At 36.0% G+C, this 20,280-nt stretch overlaps 1 protein-coding gene across 48 annotated transcripts in view; it reads left to right on the forward strand.

Moving 5' to 3' along the window:
* Positions 1-20,280, forward strand: part of PTPRD (protein tyrosine phosphatase receptor type D) — a 1,281,778-nt gene that overhangs the window by 158,694 nt on the left and 1,102,804 nt on the right. Inside the window, exon 1 of one of the 48 annotated variants that reach the window (XM_063321204.1) lies at positions 13,434-13,450. The exons of the other annotated variants lie outside the window; for them this stretch is intronic. The gene's annotated coding sequence lies outside the window, so the exon portion shown is untranslated. Of the gene's footprint in view, positions 1-13,433; positions 13,451-20,280 lie in introns of those variants that run through there. 48 annotated transcript variants of the gene reach the window in all.

Raw genomic sequence — 20,280 nt, forward strand, 5'->3', positions numbered from 1 at the left:
TTAACCTTAAATGTGAAAAGTGTTACAAATTATTTTATTGCAATAATTTCCAATACATAAAAACAACCAGGAAAACAGAACAAAACATAAACCTCTATTTGCTGGTTGTCCTAATTCAGTTAGGAAGCAAAGAGAAAAGAAAAAAATAAAAATAAATTGGAAAAAAAATAAAATATGGAAGGTCAGCAGACAAAAATAGCATATGGAAATGATCTGCAACACTGAGAATATCACTCTGTTAAATATCAGTGCCTAGAGCTCACATCCCACAGTAAGATCTGGACATATGTGGGTGTTTGTTATATATGTTGCTATCTAGTCCAAAATCAGTTTTCAAAGGGAGGCAGCAATTTCACTTATGGAAATACTAGAGAGCATCAGCATTCATTTACATTGAACTTGCTCCAGTGACAGTTATAAAAGCTTGCAATTTACAGACAAAGTTTTTGCCTTAGCCCATTCCTGACTATTTCTTTTCCTTGATGAATTGGTGGGGGAAAGGGGTAAAGGCAAAAAAGGGTTATTTTTGCAGAACTTTTGTTCTTTCCTTCTCTATAAGACAATGGTTCAGAAGAGTCCATATCTTTCTGGGAGCTGATCTTTTTATTCTTTCATCTGCATTGAAATCCATCCATAATCTGCAACAATGCCATTTATAATCTCATAGGGAAGTGCTAAACTTTAGTATACGGGAAATAACTTTACCTAGCTGAATCTGTAAGCAAAGACAGACATCCACAGGACTCATCTAGTCAAAAAGAAAAACTTAAAAATGTCTTATACTTAATCGGTCAAATCCAGTTTGTTAAATCCCTTAATTACAGTAGAAGATAGGGGGGCCATGACAACAAAAAAGGAAAAGACACAATCACAAACATATGTAAGGTGGCAATGTGGTTGACAGAGCTAATCAGCTGGATCAGTCAGCTCCAGCCCAGAAAAGAAAAGGAATTAGTATGTCACCATTTTTGCAAGTGTTCTCTTACAAATTCTTCCCTCCCTCTGGCCCTACCTCCCATACTTATTCTTTCCTTGTACAAAAGTGGACTCTGATGTTACTTGCCATCTGCTCTGAGTCTTAGTGGTAGAAGACATATCATCACAATAAAATATTTGATTTGACATTTTGGGACAGATTTTGGCTTATAATATAAACTCAATAAAGATTCTACTATGTTTGACCCACCTCTGTGTCTGAACAAGCTCTATGTTGGACTGTGTCAAAAGGAGATGCTCCTCAGATAATGCTGGATCAACACCTGCAGTCTGCACACCTTGTAGTGCCACAACAGCCACAGTTTACAGACCTCTAGTCCATGAATTTCTTGTCTTTTTAAACCACTAATACTGTCTGCGTACACAACTTCTTATAGCAACAGAATATAGAAGTTCACTGCTTGCTGTGGCAGGGCTGCTGTACAGGGTGAAAGGACTCAGCAATAATAAGTTTATCCATTGATATTCTAGGTGAATCAAAGTAGTGAAAACCTGAAGAAGAAGTGTTTTCTTATGTTATAGTTATGTGGCATTCTCTGCATCACTAGAGCATGGTAGTTGGAGCAGTGTGTATCTTTTAAATTTCAAATCATTCTGCGTTTGTCTGGATTTCCTGAACAACTGTTTTTGATGAAATGTTCATCTATGCCATCTGACAGCATTTGATCCTTTAAAAGCCATAATCTGATCTGAAGCAGTAAACTCTATATGCCAAAGCAAATACTGGCATGCCTGACTTGGCTTGTCCAAAAGAAATTGCGTGAAACCAAACTATAGTCTGAAGGTTTTTTCAAAGCATCTGCAAAATGTTTCTTCTCTTCCATCTTCTCCATATCTTGAATGTCCAGGCACAAAACTTAATTAGTAAGGCACCCCAAAAATGTCTCTAGAAGCCTATCTTCAATGAATATTGAAGAACTATTTTTGTATTCTTGAGGAGCAGGGAGATTGCACTGAGATTTGGGTAAATTTCTGGACTCAGAATTATTTTTTTTAATTTCTAGATGTCTACTCATTGACATGCAAGGTTTAGAAGTGTTTAGAACTGTTGAAGTATCTTAAGATAAGTTTTGAATTTTTGTAGAAATAACAGTGCTCTTTCTAAAAAAATGTCACAAAAGCCTGGAAATGAGGAGCTATATTCTTCGAGGTCTTACATAGCAGTTACTGGTATCACATCCTGTGGAATTAAACACTTTTCACAGTACTTAACTTTTTATCAGTGACATGTAAAAGTTCCTCCTTATTTGGTAAGATGCTCTAAAACATAGGAGTAAACCTGTTTCATCACCTTACTTTCATGTTTTCAATGTTTAAAATAATGGTGAAATTGTACATAGCTGAAGCCACATAAACTTTGCTGTGGAATGTCTTCCAAGAGTGTATGAGCTTCACATTAGGTTCTAAAATTACATACATCAGCATGCAATTATTAATCAAGAGAGTGTCAAATAATTATTGGAATGGGAAGTTGACCACTTTGCCTAACTTGCCAGTGTTCTTTCTCCACTGAATTATTTTAATTTCCTTTTTCTTTTTTCTTTTCTTTTTTTCCAGGCTGGTAAAATTAACCATCAATTCCAACAGTTGCAGTGTTTACTCTTGAGAAAACTGACTTTCTCTTTTTTGCCTTGTTACTATCCAGACAAATGTTTTTCCTCTTTAGGGTCTAAAGACCTGTAACAGCCAAGGTAGTAAAAATGACAAGCAAAGATTTCTGACAGAGATTTTGTATAGAACAGTTATGATATTTAATTTTTTACATTGACATAAATAGCTTTATTTTAACTTAAAGAAAGCATTTCAAATGTAGACATAGCATTCATGTTAATGCATATTTGGATTGCCTTTGGGTGATTTTTTGCAGGTTTTAGTTATCCTTTATATCTAAAATTTATAGTTTTGTCTTTCTGTCTGTCAAATCAGTGACTCAGCACTGGTAGAACACAGGACTACCTTTGTAGCATGTGAGTATTTTCATCTACATTTTTGATAAATGAACTATGTAACTTTACCTCTGAGAATGAACAAGTTGAGGAGACAGCTTTGACATAACGTGCCATGCTCCCTTGAAGAAGTATGGATTTAGAAGTTCTTTATAGGACCTTCATTAAAATTTGCAGGTTGCAGTCTGCATTGATCTGTAGTTCTGGGAAGATCACTTATTGCTGAAATTGCTTCTATAACATATATAAACTCTAGAGAAAACTTTCTGAATATTATCCCTAAAGAGTTATGAGTTATCACAAGCTTCCTAGAACGGCTTTTTTACTCTTCATCTTCCCTCCCCCCTTTTTTTACCTAATATACACTTATCAAATTAGTCATCAAATTTGTCTCAAGTTCTATGAATATTTTAGGGTTGGTTTTTTGTTTGATTTTTAGTTTTTGTTTGTTTGTTTGTTTGTTTTTTACCAAGGCAGTGAAATAAAACAGTATTTTTTTCCATGGAACAGAAATGCGAGTCTGATATGTCAATATCATTACAAAATGTAATCTGTTGTTTAGCCAACATAACGAAGGTAAATTTCCCTGAGATTGGTATGCAGATGCAGCAGAATTTCTGTTTGGAATGCAATTGTTAGCCTTTATTGCTATCCAGCTGTCAAATTTTCTGTTTTCTGTTTTATAAAGATGTACCCATAGACAAAAGTATATTTCAATAACTAGTAATGAGAACAAGTCTGTTTTCTCTGTTCTTGCTAAAATTATAGTACCTGTAAGTTGAAACATTCTTTCTTAATAGTTTTATTATGCCAAGAGATGAGAAAGCTGTCATCACCAATTAATTCTTGCAAATGTCACAATAAAATATATAAACTTGAAGAAAAAAAATCACAGATTTTTAGCTGTTTGGCTGAAATTGGAATGGTGTGAAGGAGATGCTGAAAGGGTATAAAGCAGACTTACAAAGAAAACTGGCTATAAATAGACGTTGGCCTAATTCTTACTTATTCTATAGTTGGTTTGTACCGCTTCACAAAAACACTAAAAAAAAATCACTCCCTATATCATGCATTAACCTAATTAGGAATTTTCTGCTAAATGGTGATCCTGTCCACATGCACAGAAACCAGCTGGTTCCACTGGACTTCAGTATAGGGAAAACAAATTTTAAACTCCCTTTTTATTTTCATTTATTTGCTTGAAAATGGAGCATTGTATTATGTATTTATGAAAAAGTAGGTTATTTTATGTTTATGTGAAAAGATATGAACAGTACACAGTCAATTTAAAGTATATGATAGCTGTTTCCCAATGAATTTAAGATCAAACAGTAGACTGTGTCTCATGTAAGTGAATTTCCTTGTTCAATTTTCATGTGTTGCATCAGAGAAAAGAAAAGAAGTTGCCCCAGCTGTGCTGCACTGTCTCCTACATTTACTGGCAAAATAACAGAAAATGAAATACACGTATTGAGATTCATTTCATTCCCCTTAAAATTCTGTTTTGAAATACAACCTCAGGAATTGTATTTGCTCAACTGCAACTCAACTTTAACTCGGCTATATACGTTCAGAACTTAAAATACATCACATTGTTCCCATTCTGTCTTTAATGGAAATGTAATGCACCACAATTTATTTCTATCTTTGAAAGATATCTCAGAAAATTATTTTTGGTTTAGATTAATATATTTGTCTTTCTATGGCCAGTACGATAAAAGAAGGCAACAGACTCATTTATCCAAGCAATTAAAGGCAAACCCATTATTTCGGTTAATGCTGATACGAAATAATGTATAATTTTATATTAGTTGTATCAGATAACTGTGGTGATGACAGGAAAAAAATATTTGTGGATGTTATTTGTTTCAATAATGAACTGAGTTATTGTATTGTTCTATATATATAGCAGGTCTTCTCTTTAAGGTGTGAAATTGACCATATTCAAGGGGCAGTTTTATCACATGTTCAGCACTTAATTACTGTAACAGTACTGTTTAAGTAGTTTAATAGTCATATGTGACATGATAGAGTGAGATGTATTTCACCTAGTAGAGCTATTACTTTGCTAGCTTTAAGGAGTTTCTCACCTTTCCTTGAGACCCTTTTGCCCAATTTTCTGAAGAAAGGAATCTTACACATTCACTCTGTTCTCCCAATCTCCTTGGCCCCCAGTAACTTTCAAGTTATTCCAATTTTAACCAAATACAGGAGAAAGTTAGATTCCTCCAGTATTAATTTACTGCGGGTTCCTAAGGTGCGGTGGAATGAACAGAGGAGAGATTTCTAATGCTAGCTCCTCTGGAAATTTCTGCACTGGTCTATTTGATGGAGACAAGCAGAGCAGTACATTTGGCCAAGAGCAACCTGGCCCAGTCCTGGAAGCTTATTGCCTAGTCTTTCCACAGCCTCCTGCTACCCACCTCCTTCCTTGTATGATCTCAGAAACGTAACAGGAAGCTACAGTTGTGACAGGTGTAAGACTGGGTACCAGAAAATGTTATGGCATGGTTCTGAGATGAAGGTAACAACAGATGCATGCTTGTTGGGAAACAGAGGCAAAATCAGGTTTCATTAAATCCTCTATTTAGGTAAATAATGCAAGCCTGGCCACTGGTGATCATTCTTTTGTTTTGGGTCTTTTCTAACAATCTGCTCAAAAATATATATACTCTTTATTTATTGCTCTTTAGCCAAACTGATTGTTCAAAATTTAATAGTGAAAAATTAGGTCCCTAAATTATCTAATGAATGAGGATACCATGAATAGTAAGACACGGACTATCTCTTTTATAATCATGTACTCAGGCACTTTCATGACCTGAGTAATAGCATGAAAAGGATATTTGAGATTAAAGCCCTCATTTACTGGTTTCAGACAGGGCTTCTTTGCTAAATCCTAAAATGTATTTGTAACTTTGACAATATTTTTTTTCATTTGCAAACAACTCTGAGCTATTAACTGAAACATGGAGGATAAAATAGCCAGCCTGCTAAATGCATTGTTACAAAAAATAAGTACTACATCCCTTGAGAAGAGTCAAAGCTGTTTTGTCTGAAACAAAGGAAATCAGATTAGGAATTAATTTGTCATTGTTTCACCTTTCAGTATGACTGGTTTAGGTTTTACCTGTTACCTTCTCTGAACATATTTTAATACTGATTCTCTGTTTATTGATGCTGAGATCGTGCATACACAGGCATTACAAAGATTTATGGCTTCTGTTTATAATATTTCCAACAGCTTAAAGTGTCCCCTACGTTACCTATTGTATTTCACTCATCACTTTAGGGAATAACCCCAGGATATGCTTATTTATTTAATGAAATTAAATAGATTTGAAAGATGAAAAGTGGGAATGTAACTTGCAAACATAGGCTTTCACAACCTGATGTGAGCATATATTAGTGAGTGCTAGAATTTTCACCAGTCTTTTCTCGCTAACAAGTCTGAGCAATTCCACTGACTGGACTTTGAGTACTTGCAGAAAATGTTCCCAGACTAATCTACATGTATAGATTTGAAGAGTGAGCCCTCACTCAGACAAATATTAACATACTGGGAGTTTTTTGATTATTAATGTCCAAATTTTGGGCAAAATATTGGCAAAAAGAGTTATTTTGTTAGCTCATTTGGGACTGAAAATCTCTTCAACACTTTTTATGACACAAGTTAACACATTTGAAACCTTGTCATCTGGTTGCACTACAAACAAGCGAGAACTAGAACAACTGAGGTAATTCATTTGGATAACAGTGCATATTTTTGCTCCTGAAAATGATGCTTAACAGCCCAGTTCTAAAAGAACCTGCATAAAGGTTAGGGCACTTAACAGGATTCAGATCTCTGAGTTTCCTTCTCTATTATTCTGCTGGAGAAAGAGAGGCAGAAAAAGCCAGACACTTTACTGCAGAAGTCTTGAAATGCAAGCAGATAATTGGAGACATATAGGCAGAAAACGCTTACGATCTTTTCTTGTGCAGTCAGGTAAGTGCATCTCTGAATTCAAGATCTGTAAAAGGGGGAACAATATTACCATGCAAGCTGTAATACAAAGAACTATGAGGCTTCAGCTGTCAGAAGAGCACAAAGAAATGCTTTGCTCTGCATTACACTGCTTTTTCTTTTGACTGATTTTGTGCCATCACAGGTGTCCCACTTAGTCTAAGAACACTCTTTTCTATTGCATAAAATGAAGGCATTAATTTTATTTACTTATCATAGCCAGCAAAATTAACCAATGGTGGCTAATCAATAGCAGACCTATGAGGTAGTCTTGCTGTCCAGTCATGGAATAATGATTGTGGTGATATGTATATTATGTACCTTTGTCAGATCACTTTTCTCCTTGTTCTAAAGATGAATATACATGCAATGCAACACTGGAAGATCCATTTAAATCCTTTCCCTGGGAGTCACTAGAAGAGTCTATATTTCCTGCTCCCAAACCATGAGGGACTGCTGAGAATTAAATGTATATGCCAAGACTGAGTCAGTTACTTTTTTTTTTTTTTTTTTTTGCCTAAGGGAGAGGGAATGTGAAATTTAGCTGTAGAAGGGTTATTTTTGCTTACTGTTCTCCAGCCCAGTTTCACATTACCAAAGGAGTCAATTACAATTTAACTTCTTGTTGTTTCTTTCAGTGAGAACAAAATGTGTTTGTTAAACTTAGTTCAGATTCTTTATTTTTATTCCCTGAAATTCTGTGGAAATATGTTGAGGTATGCTATTCCTGCTGGGCTCATCTTATGAACTGCATATGTCTTAACAGTCAAAGTCAGGGTATTACAGATTTCATATTTAATTTGCCCATTTTCTTCAATAGGTGACAGAATGAAAGGTTTTCTACTAAAACTGTGGCTAGTTTAGCATAAGGGACACTTCTATGTTACAAGCACTCGTATTTTATGCAGTTTATTTAGTTTTAGCATTTTGTGAGGTTTCCCTATGTCTTTTGTATTTAGGCTCTTGGAGTTATTGCTGCTACAAACTGGAAAAACAGGGTATTACTCTCGCATTTAACAGATGGCTTACAAATGTCTCAGCCATATAAAAAGTGATTAGCCTTAAGGATACTTTCTGTGAAAATTATTTGAACATATTTTACCACTCTACCACCCTTTACCACTTCTGTTGAACTTAAGGATTATATGAAGAAGTTTCTCAAGAGCTTTTCGTCTTACTAACATCTAAAATTGCAGATACTGTATAATTTATACAACGAATGACTATTCTTTTGTCTCATAGGAGTCCCTTTATACAGTTAGAAAAACTGTATAAAGAAAGAAGATACTAGGAGATAAGTAGTCTGGTTATACTTACTGCAGAAATCCTATCTTTATTTCTTTGTCTGATAACACGCAGAACATTTCAGAGAGAGGAAATTTTTTGAGACATCTTTTCTGTACATTATGAGTTTTCTTTCATGGCGAGAATTGCATTTTTACACTTCAAAAAGACATTTTTTATAACTGTGATTAAAGTAATGATTTGTGTATTTCTGTCTTATTCACATCTTTTCTACCTTTTTTTGTTATTTTAACTCATCTGCAATATTTATATTCCTGTGCTCTATTTTTCCACTTCGGTTGGTTGTTTTTCTTTTGGTTTGGTTTATGTTTTTTTTAACAAGGTTAGCTTTTATCTACCAGCTTGGTAGATAAACAAGAGACTTAAACAGCCTGGACAGTCATGTATATCACATGTTTGAATCACTGTTGTTTTTTCAAGTTCACATCAAAAAGTCAGTGAGTTACTTAACATTGTTAACATAGGAGATAAAAATAAATCAAGGGATGTTCTTACAATGTTCTAATACTTCTTGCTGAATGAAAAATATCAATTCTTAATAAAAATAAAACTGAAAATTCTTAACAGAAATGGATGGCTATTTATCAACTAATTTATGAACAGCCTGCCAAGAACAAGTGTATTTCAACCTAGATATTCAGGAGCAGACTGTGATGCCTATTTTGTTGGCCCCTTCCTGTCATTTATAAAGCAGAAAGAGAAACAGTGAAGACTGAGTGTTAAAGAGTAAGGAGCTGTGTGCAAGCATGCAAGGACACTTTGTGTAATATCGTAGTAACTGAAAACTCAAGATGTCAGAGTAAGGCTTAAATTTATTGCCTGAACCGAGCAGAGGTGGGAAGTCCATGTAATCAAATTATCTCAAAATCAGAAGATGAGATATTCTACAGTTTAAGAATGATTGAGAGTTTCATTTCAGTCTCTGTATTCCTGATGAATTTCCCTAGTTGTTTATTTTAGGATAGTCTTAAGATATTTTTTTTTTTTCGCCAAAGTCATTGATAATTCATCATTAAAGCTTGATAAGAAACAGAGAGCCTTTTCTTACCGAGCATAATTTTCAAAGTGCTTGACATTGCAATCTCAGCATCCTTTTTGGGAGACTTTTAATGTAACATCTACAACATATAGGTTAATTCATTCTGGTTCCAGTTTTCCATTTTGCTGTGCTATTGAAGCTAGGGAAAATATACGTATATTTAGGGAAACCAATTTGCTTTCATAGAATTAGCAGTCAGTAGAAAAAGTAGCTACATCTATACTAATTTTGTCTTCTAGATAATTGCCCACTTCCGATTCACTCAAAGGATTTACAATTTTTAAATAATTCATAGTTGCAGAAAAAGCATTTTAGTAATTATAATTTTTCAACACTTCATCTTTTTCCCCTCACCAAGAGAGAACTGTTTGCTTTCAACCATTTCTGGGATTTTTACCTACTTGATTCTCTTAATCTTTCTTATTGTTCTTTGCATTTTTAGACAGCTAGTTATCTTCAGGTTCATCCTTGGGTGTCAAACCTTTGCAGGGAAAAAAACAGTCCATCACTTTTATCTTCTTCTTAATATTAATTCTATGAATTCCACTTAATCCACAAACCTACATGTCTTTGTGTTCCCATATTCAGAGGAACTATATATTAACTACAGTTTGAAATAAGATTTGTTCAAAGTGTATGCATGTGTGCTTGTGTGTTTTTCTATAAATCCATAGTGCGTATTATCTGCCCCCTCTTTACTCAACAGGTGTTCATTTCATTATTTCATGAAAACAGTTATCATGGGATATCGTTGTGAGCAGATACCATCATATGTGTGCTTATTATTTTCATGTAATCATAGAATCATCTAGGTTGGAAGGAACCTTTAAGAACATTGAGTCCAACCATCAACCTAACACTGACAAAACTACCCCTAAACCATGTCCCTGAGAACCACCTCTTCCCATCTTTTAAGTACCTCCAGGGATGGAGATGCTACTACTTCCCTGGGCAGCCTGTTCCAATGTTTGATAACCCTTTCTGGGAAGAAATTTTTCCTATTGTCCAATCTAAACCTCCCTTGGTGCAACTTGAGGCTATTTCCTCTTGTCCTATCACTTGTTACTTGGGAGAAGAGACCAACACCCACCTCTCTACAGCCTCCTTTCAGGTAGTTGTAGAGAGTAATAAGGCCTCCCCTCAGCCTCTTCTTCTCCAGGGTAAACAACGCCAGTTCACTCAGCTGCTCTTCATAAAGCTTGCTCTCTAGACCCCTTACCAGCTTTGTTGCTCTTCTCTGGACTCTCTCCAGAATGTCTTTCTCGCAATGTCTTTCCTGTAGTGAGGGGCCCCAAACTGGACACACCAGTGCTAAGTACAGGGGGACGATCACTTCCCTAGTTCTGCTCATTACACTGTTCCTGATACAGGCCAGGATGCTGATGGCCACCTTGGCCACCTGGGCACACTGCTGGCCCATATTGTAACTTCATGGCTGAATACAGCTGAGAGTCAGCAAAAGGATATAGGTACTTTTACATTTCTTTGAATGGTCTTCATGTCAAACATTATTGAGACTCAAGCAGAGAAAGCATCAGAATTTAGAGTTTGGATTAAATTAGGAAAAGCAGTCAAAGTTCATCAGCATGGAGAAGTTGTTTTTTTTTCAAATTTTCAAATTGCTTAGCAGCTATGAAATGGCATTTTGCATTTTCAATGGGTTTTCATTTTCACATTTCAAAGGCTTTTAGTTCTGGTGCTGAATGAAAGGCCATATGAATATAAGTAGTGATGTAAATATTAAAAAGCAATCTTTGCACAATTTGATTCTAAACAGTTACTGAAATAATAAAAGAGCAACTAGAATACAATTCATAGTGATCATTAGTAATGTTTTATATTAACTTCAATTCCCCTTAGTTAGTATTTTAGCCAAAGAAATACTAAATTCATGAAATAGTACTTGTTGATTACAAATATTCAGGCAGTCAATAAGAATTCAAAGTTGTTCATGTTTATTTGCGGTTAGTATGATGTGTATATATATACATAATACAGTGTTAGGGTCAGGCATATAAGGCTGATGTCCTCTTATTATGTGGTAAGGATTAACTGCTATGGCATTTTTGTTTTGATTCTTGTATTGACAGCGTTCCAATTGCCAATAGTATGTCATTGGGAATATCACTAAATTTTGTGCCAGAAATATCAGAATAAATTGATGTCTTTACAATTACTGTGTGCAAACACTTATTGATAGGCAAGATACTGCTTAACAGTTTAGCAGTAGTGATTGGAGCAAACTGGAATAATCAGTTCTTGTAGAATATAAGCATTTTAGGTCATTGCCACAAGCAAAGACTGTGGATATATGCCCCCATTTTAATTTCCTTTTCTACCTACTATTCTGCCTAAAAATATTTGCCAGCATCAGAGTCAGTGAAGACTACATGATTAAGTCCTTTGAACTGTTGAGCTGCATACATTGCCAGCAGTTTATTATCTATAAGAAACATAATTCTTGCTTTTGTGAAAAAAAAAATCAAAAAATCTCCACCCCTACATCACCACACAGAATTATTTTAAGCTGACCCAGTTTCATGTTTAGCTAACATAACCCAGTGGGAAAACAAGGAATAATGCTTTTATGCACAGGTAAAAGAAAAACAAGATTTATTCAGAAATATAGACCATGTACTCTGTGGGAGAGAATGTTTGTCTGCCACTGTGGAGCCTGGATGAATATGTGGAAGTTACTGAGAAAATGTTCTTGCAAACTTTAGTGTGAGCAATATTTATAATGTCATAAAATGAAATCAGTAGAGTTGTTTGAATAACACCCACTCTAAACATTAGTAATATAATAAACATAGTATTTTTAGTCAAGTTTGAGCACATTGTTCAAGAGAGCAGAAATCTGAGAATAGCAGTGTTTATATTGTTTCTTTCGAGTTTCTGTTTTGCTAACTCTTTGAAATATTTTTTTTCATTTGTACTTCAAATGATATACTGTTGTATGGCTATACTTCTGATAGATTAGTAATGAGCTTTCTTGACATTCAGAACTCTAGTGTTGAAATACTAATAAATGCAACATGATATAGCTGTTATTTAATTTAATTGCAAATAGAAAAAAAAAAAATTGAGAAAATCTCTTTAGGGTGTATTGTACATTTTACAATATGGAGATGTACTGCTCCTGTGCCTATAACATGTCCTATCTACTAGAGTTCAGGGTGTGGATGAATTTCCATTATGCAATTGTTGTCAGGGCAAACTGACAGTTTTTCACCAAAAGATCATCTTTGTGCATTGCTGAGTCATAAAAGCAATCCCTGTGCTAGGCAATGCACCTGCAACAATGCTTGGCAGTCAGACAGCCTTCTAATTTTGAAGGAGATATAAACCGTCTGTGATCTGATCCCCTCTGTAGTGAGTGACATCACACTATCCCATTCTCTGTATGGTGATTATCACAGACTGATTATCCCTTATGTATTTTATAGTATATAATAATCAGATCAGTGTCAGTGCCAAAATCAAACCAGACAGTGTTTGCATGATTGGTTATTAGCTATAACATTTCATCTCAGTGTTTCTCACTGAAAAAAAAAAAAAAAAGTGGAAAAAAACACAAGTATACCTGATGCAGAGATTGTACGTACACCAACAAGTAATTGACCTTTGTCTATCTTTGTCTGCAAGATGCAACTTGGGAACAAATTTCTTCTCTTCCTTAGCACTGTAATGATGGAATGTATAGTTTAACTTGAAGCTCGAAGTCTAGGGTTTTTGTGTGTGTGGCAGGAAGACTATCATTGCTCCACTATTCAATATAACAATTTTTAGTAGTATTACTAGGGTCAGCATGATAACATACAATGTGTGTCTAGTTTTGTTTTATAAAGTTAAGTTAAATTTTAACCACTATGCTTCCTCTGATTGAGTTTACAGGATCTTCAGATCACTTCCACTGCAAATATCACAGTAGCTCATGTCATAAATGACTTTTCTTTTTCATATCTTACTCTAGAATACAGAATTGTGTAGTGAAATTACTTGTCTGAGGGTGGAAATAGCAGGAGACGCATGAGTCAAAACTTTTATGCTTTTAACTCCCTGCAGGCATTTTTTTCTACCTTTTCTTTTCTCCTCAAATTAGGGTGAAGGTATTCTGAAAGCAGAGTGGTCTATGAGAAGGACAAATCCTAAAAACAGGTTTGCTGTAAATAAATTTCACTCAAACCTTTTCTTCCTTTTATCCAAATTTGAGTTAGACCTTCAAAATAATCTATACTCAGACCAGCCAAATACCAAATGCACAGATCAAAGATAATCCATACAAATTCTTTTTTATAAGCAGTTAATCAGAGTTTCCTTATCTTGGCTATATTCTTTAATTGCCTAGTTATCAGGAACAAAACTTTTAGGTTTCTTAAAGTAGTCTTTAGCACTTCCTCCATGAGAGCATATGTATTTCAATATGTTCTTATATATACTCATTTATGTTAACACTTTTTTCATAAATGCTAGTTCTGTTTTAAGCATTACTTATTTGTGCTATATTTATTTAGGAAAACTTGTAGCTATTGTGTTTATCCAGTTTTAAAATTATTCAGCACACAGTAAAGTAGAAAATGGAGGTATGCTGCAGTTATACTTCTATCATCACTCTCGTTTACTCCTTGGCAGAGTCATAGTTCTTAGGAATTCTATTCAGTTGCTGAGAAACCTTCAGGTGAATCATTGCATTCAGGTAGGGAAACATTTTGTAAAAATAAAAGAAACAAACAAACAAACAAAATCAGCAACTTCTAGGATTGCAGTTTAGTAAATAAACAAAGCTAAAAGCTGGAGGTGAGTGTAAAAATCAATGAAAAAAGTCTCTGGGATGATGAAAACACTGATTCTTCCTCATGACTGGGTCCACTCCCCTTATGTTACCTTTCACTTTGTTTTTTCCCTGAGCTAAATGAGCATGCCAAGATCAGCCGGTGTTGCTGCATAGAAGCATTCACAGGATTTGTGAAGAAGCTAAATGTTTTAACTTGATTTCTTTTCTGCGTAGAAAAGACTATTTGTCCACCAGAACATGTTGGTAAACAAGTAAACAAGTGTTTACTTTCATAAAGTAAACAAGTGTTTACTTTATGAAATCATCATAGACTTCGTAGACTTACACGTTTTGCTAGGTCAAGACTTGTTTTCAAATGTAATCTATATAGAAAAGACCAAGCAGTCAGTAGTCTTCCAGGACATTAATTCCAACAGTGTTTTTCACTTGTAAGCCACTGTCCTAATACAGCCATTCTTATTTTATTCCCATGAAAATATGTTCTGAATGGTATCACTTCATTTTTGTTCTTTTCTGATAGATTTTCTGAGTCAAAAAATTTCTTATGAAGTCCATGTATGTTGAATATGCTGAGAAAATGCTATTTTAGAGTTTCTCTAAATTAGAAAAAAAAATGGCTGGGGCACAAGGGTGAAAACATTTGTCTCTGAAAAACTAGAAGAAAAAGCAGATATCATGCAGCACATGGTTGATAAGAAGTTAAGAATTGCTTTGTTACTGAGTCATGCTCAATGTTTTCATTATATTAGCTACTATTTTCAAACATCTAGCATGATATACACAATGTGAAAATATACTGCAGTATAAAGATTTCTCAGCACACAGATCAAAAAATCTAGACAGGATTTATATATAAAAGATTACGTTTTGTATGTACAGACCGTAACTTTCTCATCCAATCCTTTGAAGTAAACGTGTTTTCTGTGCTTAAATTACTTATTATGTGATATCAGGCCAACTGTTCTGTTTTAGCCTTTATGTTTCCTATAAAAAGTTTTCATACACCTTTGGGGAAACAGTGAAAGAAGGTTTGTAATTTGTAAACCTCATCAACTGAGATCAAAGACTTTTCTTAATTTATTTATACTTCCTGTAATTTTAACATTCTATAAACATCATGTGTTTTTCTTGAAGCCCTGGAATAATTAAAAAATATTATTTTAAATATCTTAGTTTCTTCTCATAGAACTTTTATGAACATAATATTGTCTCAAGGAGCTTTGTTAAAGAACTTTTGAAAGTAACTTGTCAAAGTATTTACACACGCACAGAAAATATTTGTGCTTTCAGAGATCAGTTACATGTGGGAACAACATATGAATCAAGTAATAAAGGTTTAGGATTTTTAGGTTTAAGTAATAAAAATTACTAAGGGTCTAACTTTATTTCTAATCAACCATTCCTTTTTCTCAATCATGATTTTGAGGAACAGGGAAATTACTTTTTTTAATTATTATTAATTATTTTACTCGGTGCTAGACAGTGTTTGAAACTTTCAGTATATTTGTGTCCAAAAAATTACTTTACCTTTATCCCTATTAAGGTAGATTGACTTCCATGTTTTGTATGTATTTTGAATAGCCTATTGATGCATTGTATTGCATTTATCTTAGATAGTGCTTTTAAAAAAAAAAAATAAATCTATTTTTAGACTTATAGAGAACTAAAATCTGTTTAAAAATATGTTACAATTTGGCTGTCATTCTGATAAAATGGGCGAGGGGAGCCAAGTGAAATAAAATAATATGTAGCTCTATTAAGTGAAATAAAAGAATATGTAGCTCTATTATTCCACTATTTTTAGGTTGTGCTGGAACAAAACAAGTGCAATTAATAACATATTGCCCTTTTAAGGTATGCAAAAGGTATGCATGACTGGAGATTCTTACGTACTAATGAAGCTTCATGAGGTAAATACATAACTAAATAGTCATCTCCATGTAGAAGTAATATTTTAGCATGCTTTCTGGTGGAAAAAGTAACATAGACAATTCTAAACCACAGGGATAAAGATCTGGGCCTGTGATGGCAGCCTTCTTTAAAAAAAAAATCAAAAACAAAACAAGAAAAAGCCAACCAGTTTATCAGTTTCACATTATTTTAATCATAGAAAAAACATGAATATGCCCCTCAGTCTCCCAATTTGGTCACTGTTCTTTAGTCATTTTTTGAAACAAGATTCTCAGGATATCTTGTAACTTTAAAAGAGATAAAGTGAGCTGTAAATATATATTTTCAATTAATATATATTTTAATATATATTTTCAGTATTTTCAGTTACTTTTAAGTTTTTATTCTTTGAATCGTTGTCAGCAGATTTGTAGCATTTATGTACTGTGGATTAGTTTGAATTCAACACAAAGTAAAGGTTCTGTATTTCATGGCAGTTATGTCTTCTCTCTAGCACATTAGGATTTTTCTGTTTACAAACAAAATAGGAAGCTTTCTTTACTAAAAACCTTTGTGTAGGCCGTTTATGTAGTATTAGCCTTTGTTGATATGTACCATGCTCAGGAACTGCATGGCAATTTTATAAAAGTATACATTCAGTTTCTAGCTGCTTTTATCTAACTTTGGATGGCAATGACTGACCATGGGCCTCTCCAGAGTGCACTCATCACCTTTCTGGTGAAACATACAGTAATATTCATTACCTTAAGTAGTCCTTTCACCACTCTGGAAATCCACAGGTATAACACTTAATACATATTTTTAAATAGTTTACAAAACTTCTTTGGGTATATGTGTGTCTGTGTCAATAGTACAGCTGATTAGAGTTTAGGTTTAGCAAAGAGTACTACAGAAGCAGAGGTGATTTAATAATTATGCAACAAGACATGATCCAGTAAACAAGAATAAAAAATGCTAAATACTTTGGAAATTTTCCTTTTTTCTTCTATGCTTTACCATATCAGAGAGAAATAGCGTATCTGCCATATATGCAAAGGATCAATGAAGCACTTCTCTACATTCTATTTAATTACATATATTCTGTTTAGTGTCTTTCTCAATGAACTGGATGAGCGGATTGAGTGCACCGTCAGTAAATTTGCAGATGACACCAAGTTGGGCAGGAGTGTTGACCTGCTTGAAGGTAGAAAGACTCTACAGAGGGATCTGGACAGGTGGGATCGGTGGGCCAAGCCCAATGGTATTAGGTTCAAAAAGGCCAAGTGCACTTGGGTCACGACAACCCCATGCAGTGATACATGCTTGGGAAAGAGTGGCTGGAAAGCTGCCCGTCAGAAAAGGACCTGGGGGTATTGGTAGACAGCTGGCTGAATATGGGCCAGCAGTGTGCCCAGGTGGCCAAGGTGGCCATCAGCATCCTGGCCTGTATCAGGAACAGTGTAATGAGCAGAACTAGGGAAGTGATCGTCCCCCTGTACTTAGCACTGGTGTGTCCAGTTTGGGGCCCCTCACTACAGGAAAGACATTGCGAGAAAGACATTCTGGAGAGAGTCCAGAGAAGAGCAACAAAGCTGGTAAGGGGTCTAGAGAGCAAGCTTTATGAAGAGCAGCTGAGTGAACTGGCGTTGTTTACCCTGGAGAAGAAGAGGCTGAGGGGAGGCCTTATTACTCTCTACAACTACCTGAAAGGAGGCTGTAGAGAGGTGGGTGTTGGTCTCTTCTTCCAAGTAACAAGTGATAGGACAAAAGGAAATGGCCTCAAGTTGCACCAGGGGAGGTTTAGATTGGACAATAGGAAAAATTTCTTCCCAGAAAGGGTTATCAAACATTGGAACAGGCTGCCCAGGGAAGTGGTAGCATCTCCATCCCTGGAGGTACTTAAAAGATGGGAAGAGGTGGCACTCAGGGACATGGTTTAGGGGTAGTTTAGGGGTAGTTTTGTCAGTGTTAGGTTGATGGTTGGACTCAATGTTCTTAAAGGTTCCTTCCAACCTAGATGATTCTATGATCCTATGAATTTACATGTTTATGATCTCTGTTTCTCTGTATACATATGAGGAATTGTTTATAAGCTTTATAGAATGTAATGTTGAAAAGAATAGAAAGGAAAACAAAACCAAACAACCAACCCCGAACAAAATAAAATTAAAAAAAAAACAAAACCCAACCCAAAATGTAATTCTGTTTCTGTATAAACTTACATTTGAGTTACACCTTAAAAACTGCAAGAAACGGTAGAACAGAAGGAGGTTCAGAAAAAGGCCAGGAAGATGCTCAAAATCACTGAACAACTTCTGTATGAGGAAATTTCGAAAAAGAGTTGATTTACTGAAGAGACAATAGAAGTCTTCAAAATTATTATTGACCCTGGGAGGGTAGACAGGGATTGTGTGCGAAACCATATATTGATTTTGAGGGCAAGCTCTCAGGCCATAATATGAAACTAACAAGCAGAACTTTCTTAAACCCAAACCTTACTACACACAATAGGGAGGCCATGTGTGGAAATCCTTATCACAGGATGCAGTGGATACAGAACATTTACATGGGTTTCAAGGAAAACTGGGTGCTGTCTTAGAAGACAGATCTACCATGAGTTGTTATCTGATGCTGCATAGCTCTTCTAATGTACAGAGTTTGTTTGTGCGTATTTATTTTTTTGCAGGGGGAAGGCTTTTTTTCAAATAGTATTTTTAATAGGAAGAGGAGGGAAAGGTCAACTGCAAGCTGCTCCTGCCCTGTGTTTGTGTATAGCTATTTTGATACAATGCTGAGAGAAGATGTATCTCCATGCAGGCACTTAATAGAAAGAAAACATGTAGGAAAACTATTTCTAAGATGTACAAGAAGTGAGATGACTGTGTGTCGTGGTTTAGCCTCAGACGGCAACAAAGAACCATGTGCCGCTCGCTCGGGCCTTCCCAATACAGGAAGAATTGGAAGACAAAGGCAAAACTCTTGGGCTGAGACAAAGGCAGTTTAACAGAACAGCAAAGGGAACAAGAAAACAACAACAATAACACGGATAGAGGAATATACAAACACGATTACGGAACCGCCGCTCCCTGCCTGGACCGGAAACCCCCAGCCCCCTCCAAGCAGCGACTTCCTGCCCCCTCCCCCGGCAGCTCAGGGTGGGCATGGCTCAGATGGGGTGGAATACCTGTGTCCCTGCCAGAGCCTGGGAAGAATTAACCTTGTCCCTGCAGGAACCAGGACATTATCCACCCCTTATTCCATACTGTCTTTGCCATGCACAGATCTTACAGGTTCCAGTGAATTGCCACCACTTTCCCCTGTCATATATATATATATACACACACATATATTCATGCAGATATAATGCCCTTATTTTATGGGCCATCCCTCCAAAGTGTCCGGTGAGTTCATTTAATCCATGGCTTTGGGCTCCATCTGTTAGAACAGTCTCTCAGGGCAGGTGAGATGCCGTGTGGTGCTGGTTTGTTGCATGCTGTATTTTTCGGAGCTTGTGACTGGTGCACCCAGTGTGGCTCATGCACACAGTCCATGGGCTGAAGATGTAAATCTTGAGGAAGCTGCTGGGCGCCAGCTGCTGAGGTCAGTTCTTATCCCATCATCCCTGTGCCTTACTCGTAGTACAACTGATAGCAATTATAGCAATGAGGACATACAGTGACAGTGTTACTTAGCAATTAACAACACACAATTTGATTCATTGGCTATTCTCACCCAAAATCAGATCCCCATGAGGTACACATCGGACTTCCCCATCCTTCCGCACCACCCACCAAGTGCACCCAGGTTCTTGGGCAAAAGCAATCCCACGGGTGGGTTTGCCTTTGTCTGAGGCAGGACTAACCCAGACTGTCTTCCCTAGCATATTCTTCATGTGCACTACAGGGACTTTATCCCCTTCTACAGTACGTGGAAGTTTTGATTGGGCAGGGCCAGCCCGATTGGTAGATCCCCTGGTGTTAACTAGCCAGGTAGCTTTTGCTAAATGTGCATCCCAATGTTTTAAAGTCCCCCCACCCATTGCTCTCAGTGTAGTTTTTAACAGTCCATTCTATCGTTCTATCTTCCCAGAGGCTGGTGCGTGATAGGGGATGTGATATACCCACTCGATACCATGCTCTTTGGCCCAGGTGTCTATGAGGCTGTTTCAGAAATGAGTCCCGTTGTCCGACTCAATTCTCTCTGGGGTACCATGTCGCCACAGGACTTGCTTTTCAAGGCCCAGGATAGTGTTCCGGGCAGTGGCATGGGGCACAGGGTATGTTTCCAGCCACCCAGTGGCTGC

This window comes from Chroicocephalus ridibundus, chromosome Z (genome assembly GCF_963924245.1).
Source record: "Chroicocephalus ridibundus chromosome Z, bChrRid1.1, whole genome shotgun sequence".
In the NCBI taxonomy this organism is placed as follows: Eukaryota; Metazoa; Chordata; class Aves; order Charadriiformes; family Laridae; genus Chroicocephalus; species Chroicocephalus ridibundus.